Here is a 7,724-nt window from a genome sequence, read left to right on the forward strand (position 1 = left end):
AGAAGGCTTCTTTTGCCGGTCATGTGATTTGTACACCCACTGTCAATAATCCATTCTGAAGACGCTGGTGTCGTACCCTACAGTGCAGTTAGGGGGATAGGCTTCACGAAGAGAATTGTGAAGCAGAAACATTTGACGAACCAGTGGGTTATGAAAACTTAGATCCAGATTAGGACTAATAGGAAGAGTAGCATGCGATTCAGGAATGAAGTACATAGTGATGCCATTCGGGCATTTGATCTTGCGCCCTACAAAATGTTTAAGGTCTCCAGCAATAGCGTCAGAAGATTTTGGTTTTCTGCTGGAGACCTTTCCCTGCAAAAGAGAGTTAAGCTTTCTTAGCCACCCACATCTTCAAGGGTGGCTTAGAAGCAATAAGTCTAAGTGCAGCATCTGAGAATTTTGGCTTTGGAGCCCTAGCAAACAGTCTAGCGGGCGGACAATAGTACTCATAAGAATAGGCAGAATAGTTCTTGGTCATATGAACATGGTGGTTTGATGAACCGCTCTCATATTCATATGCCTGAGTATGGTTTCCCTGCAAAATATTTGCGTTAGTGCGACTCAGGTGAGTCCTCTGTCTGTATGAAGCCTTTGGACCGTATGAAGCCTTTGGTCTGAGGTTTGTCTTCTTCATGTGAGGTGTCATGAAGACATTCACAGGAAGATTTTCTAGACACCTTTTTGGAACCCAGATCTTCTTCATAGGCGGTCCATTCCTGCAGTTAGTACCAATGTACCTGGCAAACACTTCACCATTCTGATTCTTAAACAGTACATAGTTTGCATCAAAGGATTCATCAATGATAATGGGGTTAGCACAAGTGAAGCCAGATAGATTGGATGGATCTGCTGAAGGTTCCTTTGCAGCAACCCACATGGTTTTGGGGTACTGCTCAAGTTTCCAGTAAGAGCCATCTGCATTCATTTTCCTTACGAACCCAACACCCTCTTTCCTAGGGTTTCGGTTCAGAATCTGCTTCTTGAGGACATCACATAATGTCTGATGCCCTTTAAGACTTTTGTACATCCCTGTTTCAAGCAATGTCTTCAACCTAGAATTCTCATCAGCAATAGCGGTGGTATCCTCAGCAGAGGGGTTAGTTACCACATCAACAGTTGAAGATATTGCAACAGCAGTAGCAGTGGAACATTCAGCAACAGAAGTAGCATTATCACACTCAATGCATTTAAGACATGGTGGTTCAAATCCTTCCTAAGCGGAACTGATCTGTTTGGCGCGAAGTGACTCGTTTTCCTTTTGAAGATCTTCATGAGCCGCTCTCAATTTCTCAAGATCTTGCTTCCTTTGAAGATAATCATAGGAAAGCTTTTCATGAGTTGTTGAGAGAGTATCATGACGATCTTCAAGTTCCTGATACTTAACGTGAAGATTTTTTATGTCTTCAATTAAGGATTCAGATCGAGTCATTTCAGCACCCAACAGATCATCGCTTCTGTCTAACAGTTTTTGAATATGTTCCATAGCTTTCTGTTGTTCAGTTGCAATTTTAGCAAGTGTTTTGTAGCTGGGTTTTCGGACCACAATCAGAGTCATCGTCGCTAGATGTTTGATAGTGAGTAGTGCGTGTGTTTACCTTGGCACCGCGTGCCATGAAGCAGTAGGTAGGAGCGGAGTAGTCCTTGTCATTTGCATCGGTGTCGGTGATGAAGTCATTGTCTTCAGTGTTGAAGATGGACTTGGCGACGTATGCTGTAGCCAGACTTGCAATGCCAGAATCAGACTCCACCTCTGCCTCCTCAGAAGCGGACTCCTCCTCTGAATCCATTTCCTTGCCAACAAACGCGCGTGCCTTGCCAGATGAGCTCTTCTTGTGTGATGAAGACTTTGAGGAAGACTTGGAAGAAGACTTTGAGTATTTCTTCTTCTTCTTGTCGTCAGAGTCATATTCCTTGCTCTTCTTCTTCTTTCTGTTCTCATTTTCCCACTGTGGACACTCAGAGATGAAGTGTCCGGTTTTCTTGCACTTGTGGCATGTTTTCTTCTTGTAGTCATGAGCAGAAGCTTCATCATTCCTTGAGCTTGATCGTGAAGACTTTCTGAAGCCTTTCTTCTTGGTGAATTTTTTGAACTTCTTCACAAGCATTGCAAGTTCCCTTCCAATGTCTTCAGGATCATCAGAACTGCTGTCAGATTCTTCTTCAGATGAGGAAACAACTTTTGCCTTCAAGGCACGAGTTTGCCCATAGTTTGGACCGTAGATATCTCTTTTCTCAGAAAGCTGAAACTCATGTGTGTTGAGCCTCTCAAGTATGTCAGACGGATCGAGTGTCTTGAAATTAGGACGTTCTTGAATCATCAGGGCTAGGATGTCAAATGAACTATCAAGTGATCTCAGCATCGTCTTGATGACTTCATGTTTGGTGATCTCAGTGGCGCCGAGGGCTTGAAGCTCATTTGTGATGTCAGTGAGTCGATCAAATGTGTGATGGACATTCTCATTGTCATTTCGCTTGAAGCGGTTGAAGAGGTTACGAAGGACACTGATTCTCTGATCTCTCTGGGTTGAGATGCCTTCATTGACCTTTGAGAGCCAGTCCCAGACCAGCTTGGATGTCTTCAAAGCACTCACACGGCCATACTGTCCTTTGGTCAGATGACCATAGATGATATTCTTGGCAGTAGAGTCCAGTTGAGTGAATTTCTTGACATCAGCAGCAGTGACACCTTCTCCAGCCTTGGGAATGCCGTTCTCGACGACATACCATAGGTCGATGTCAATGGCTTCAAGATGCATGCGCATCTTATTCTTCCAGTAGGGATATTCAGTTCCATCGAAGACGGGGCACGCAGCGGAGACTTTAATTATCCCTGCAGTCGACATAGCTAAAACTCCAGGTGGTTAAACCGAATCACACAGAACAAGGGAGCACCTTGCTCTGATACCAATTGAAAGTGCGTTATATCGACTAGAGGGGGGTGAATAGGCGATTTTTATGAAAGTCTTCAAAACGTGGAAGTTATGAAGACAAACAGTAGAGTTATGCCTATTACTATGCAGCGGAAGGTAGATTACACTAGGCAAGCCATGGTCAAGTATTCAATAGAGTGAAAGCACAGTGACAAATAGCTGCAGTGTAATAAGGATCGGGTAGGAAGATATTATGAAGCCAAACAGATCATACATTCACGTTGTGAAGACAGAAGATAGAGCAAACATGCAATGACTTCACAATGAGTAACAATAAGTAAAAGGAAGTGAAGATGAAACCAGTGACTCGTTGAAGACAATGATTTGTTGGACCAGTTCCAGTTGCTGTGACAACTGTACGTCTGGTTGGAGTGGCTAGGTATTTAAACCTTAGGACACACAGTCCCGGACACCCAGTCCTGAACACGCAGCTCAGGACACCCAGTCCTCACCATATTCTCCTTGAGCTAAGGTCACACAGACCTCGCCCAATCACTCTGGTAAGTCTTCAAGGTAGACTCCCAAACCTTCACGGACTTCGTTCACCGGCAATCCACAATGTCTCTTGGATGCTCAGAACGCGATGCCTAACCGGCTGGAGGATGCACAGTCCTCAAGTGAAATAAGTCTTCAGATCACTCAGACAAGAAGACTTAAGTGATGCCCAATTCTCTCTGGCTCTGGGTGGTTAGGGCTTTATCCTCGCTAGGTGTTCTCTCTCTCAAAGGCTCCGAGGTGGGTTGCTCTCAAACGACAAAAGCCGTGCACTGAATCTGAGCAGCCAACCGTTTATGGTTGTAGGGGGTGGGCTATTTATAGCCACTTGGCAACCCGACCTGATTTGTCCGAAATGACCCTGGGTCACTAAGGAACTGACATGTGTTCCAACGGTCAGATTTCAAACTCACACGGCAACTTTACTTGGGCTACAAGCAAAGCTGACTTGTCCGACTCTGGACAAGATTTGCTCTCATAGTCTTCACTCGAAGACATAGGTTTTTTAATTAGGCATCACTTCAGTCATTCTGACTGGTTCTCTTGGACCCCACTTAACAGTATGGTGGTTTCTATGACTCAACAAAAATGAAAGAGAACTACGAAAGATCTAAGTCTTCGAGCTCCATAGGCTTCACGTGGTGTCTTCTCTTGTCATAGTCTTCAATATGAATATCTTCATATACCACCATTGACTTCAATGTCTTCGTACATTTTTAGGGGTCATCTCTGGTAGGAAAACCGAATCAATGAGGGACTTCTACCTGTGTTATCCTGCAATTCTCACAAACACATTAGTCCCTCAACTAGGTTTGTCGTCAATACTCCAAAACCAATTAGGGGTGGCACTAGATGCACTTACAGACCAACTTGTATGTGATGTCTCATTGATGAAAACGATGATCATGAGGAGGTGTTATATGACAATGATGTATTATGATGATAAGTTGTTAATGATATGATGATGATGATGATATTTATTATATCATTGGGTGAAAGAACCGCGGATTAGTTTCAAGTGGATGATGTCCATCCACGTGAAACTAGTCCATGGTTCTTTCTCCCACTGATGTAATAACTCATTATGATGTAAAATCATTCTCTAAATTGTTGCGGTATGAAAACTTGTATAAAGGTGTATGAATACAACATGAAATAAAAAAGAAATACAAAATAATAGTAGTAGCGTGTGCTAGGAGAAGCGCTACTACTAATTACTAGTAGCACTCATAGTGGAACGCGCTGCTACTAAGTCGATGTAGCAGTAGCGTGGTCCGACCGCCGCTACTGCTAACCTTTAGCTGTAGCGCCTTACTAGTAGCGCGGTTCCCCGCGCTACTGATAGGCTCTAAACACGCGCTACTGCTAGGGTTTTCCCTAGTAGTGTCTGTCTGCACGTGGAGCTGACACGTGGTTCCTTCGGACAATGAGAATTTTACACATGGAAATTTCCCATTGGTTCTCTCTGTTAGCGGGTTATTGGATCCAAAACCGGACCCGATAGCTTAATGGCAAACCGTTACGATGGATGTCACGTGTCGGTTATCCTTGACGATAACACTTCCATGACGCGCCATTATCATTATGGAAGTGGACACTTCCGTGATGATAATTTTGGTATTGTCATGGAACACTTTTACAACAACACATGTGTGACTATCTTGACTCTGTCATAAAATCTTCATGGATGTACATGCATGGCAGAAAACGTGACCTACTGTGACAAACACGTATTATCATGAAAGTGGTTTTTTTATAGTGGACGGAGAGCTTACCAGGGGCAGAAGACCTATCTTTGGTGTAGTTTATACTCTTTTATTTATAGTGAGACCATCTGAAATGTAGCAAAGTACATGAATGTGGTTTTTGTTTGAATCTATTTTTTTACGTGTTTGTCGTTTGTGTCTTAGCGAGAACCATACTGGAATGCAAAAGTTGTGTTTTATCACACGCATGTTACTATTACTTCTAACATGAGTTTTATGCCTTTTTCTACTATATACTTCATGTGTTTTTCGTTTGGCTGATGCAAAATGCACCTTAAATCAGCATAGGGGTTGCATGTGTTTAGAAATAGAGTTGCCTTGTTCTTAGACCTTATAAAGGCAACTCTAGACTTTTTTTGCGTAGCTATGATGCCCAACACACCGATCTTTTTTCTGCGTAGAGTTGTCTCAATGGATACAATATAGTTCCTTCATGTTTACAGAATCAGTATTTTTGGGGGCTGGATGGGTTTGTACCATCTGTCTGCTAAACAGCACATGAGTTTCCCATTTTTTCTACTAGAGTTGCCCATTTTTGTTCATGTGTTATTTTGGTTTACACAGTTCATTGTTACCCAGATGCCCCATGCATGCAATGGGGTTTTCCTAGGATTTTTGGCTCAAAACAGTTGAGTAGTTGGACAAGCACCAAAAATGGGCGTCTATAATCAACATCCTGGTGTTTGCACCCTTTATCTGCCAAACAACACTGGAGATTGCCCAGTTTTGGTACTAGAGTTGTCCCTTTTTTATCTAGTGCTGCTTTGTCTTACAACAGTTGTACATCAAGGTACACAATGCATTTATACGTAGTTGCCCCGTCCATACAGTAGGGTTTCCTAAAAGCAGTCGACTAGTTGATCTTGTTTTTCATCAAAGCAAAAGACCAGTTGATGTTCAAACAAGCACGACTGGGGTGGCCGAGTAAGCAAGACACGGCCGAAGACCAAGGAGGAGAGAGTGCCGGGGGAGCTGGTGCTTACCTATTTGGGGGGAGGTAGGCTGTCTTTTTTGTTCTCCGGATCTGATTTGGAGGAAGAAAGGAGGAGGAAGAATGGGTCTTTGTATGTGTTTCTTCTTTCACAAGACGCCAATGATGGGGGGAGCAACATGTCCTTGTTCTCCAGATCTGATTTGGAGGAAGAAAGAAGGAGGAAGAATGGGTCTTTGTATGCGTTTCTTCTTTCTCAAGACGCCATTGATGGGCACTAGTAGAAAAAGGGCCTTCAGTCCCGGTTCATAAGGGCCTTTAGTCCCGGTTCTGGAACCGGGACTAAAATGTCGGTACTAATGCCTCTCCTTTTAGTCCCGGTTCAATCCAGAACCGGGACTAAAGGGCGCGGCCACGTGGAGCTCCACCTTTAGTCCCGGTTGGTAACACCAACCGGGACCGGTTGGTAACACCAACCGGGACTAAAGGAAATTTTATGATTTTTTTAATTTTTTTTAATTTTTTTTATTTTCAAATTTCCGAATTTTTTTAACCTCTAGTCTGTAATCACCACCCCTCATCACTTCTCAATTTATTCTCTAATCACCCCTCATCATTTCAAATCATCTAACTTCCCGAACGGTCACCCATCCTCCCACTCCCCCAGCCTGAGCACGCTTAACTTCCGGGTTCTATTCTCCCTCGCTCCAAGTCTGCACTTGTTGTTTTCCTGACAATACTAAGATGTCAATCCTATTAACCTTCAGGAATTTTGCTTGAGCATGAAGTGACACATTTCATAGTTTTTATTTTGAAACTATTGTTTTAAAAAACAATAATTATTTAGTAACACTAATATTTCTTGAATAATTAGTTTGACCATTGTTTGACCACAGTTTGACCACAGTTTGACCAGATTTGACCAAAATTGAAATAACTGAAATAATTATTTAGTAACACTAATATTCTAGAATAATTAGTTTGACCATTGTTTGACCACAGTTTGCCCACTGTTTGAATTTTTTTCGATTTTTTTCACCCTAGATCTTAAAAGCCCCGTAACTTTTTTTTGTTAGGTTTTTGAGGATTTTGAAAATGTTTGTTAAATTCGGATGTAACTTTTCAAGTAGATGATTTTTCATATAAAAAACTTTTTCATCCGAGTTAGTATGCAAAAGTTATGCCCATTTTTACAAATTTCAGAGAGATTTTGCAAATAAAGTCAAAATTCACATTTGCAATTTTTCCCAACAACTAGACCACATATCACATGGGAAACTTATTTTCTTTTATTTTTTTGACATTTCCATCATTTTCTTTTATTTTTTTTAAACTGAAAAGGCGATCCACAGGGGGGGGGGTAGAGTTTGAAAATGGGACCTTTAGTACCGGTTCGTGGCACGAACCAGGACTAAAGGTCTCATCCCCATTAGTCCCGGTTCGTGCCTCAAACCGGGACTAAAGGTCTAATCTTTAGTCCCGGTTTGAGGCACGAACCGGGACCAATGGTTGTGGGCCAGGAGCGAGGCCCATTGGTCCCGGTTCATCCCACCAACCGGGACCAAAAGGTCCAGATGAACCGGGACCAATGGCCCACGT

The sequence above is a fragment of the Triticum dicoccoides genome, chromosome 3A, assembly GCF_002162155.2.
Source record: "Triticum dicoccoides isolate Atlit2015 ecotype Zavitan chromosome 3A, WEW_v2.0, whole genome shotgun sequence".
Classification (NCBI taxonomy): domain Eukaryota; kingdom Viridiplantae; phylum Streptophyta; class Magnoliopsida; order Poales; family Poaceae; genus Triticum; species Triticum dicoccoides.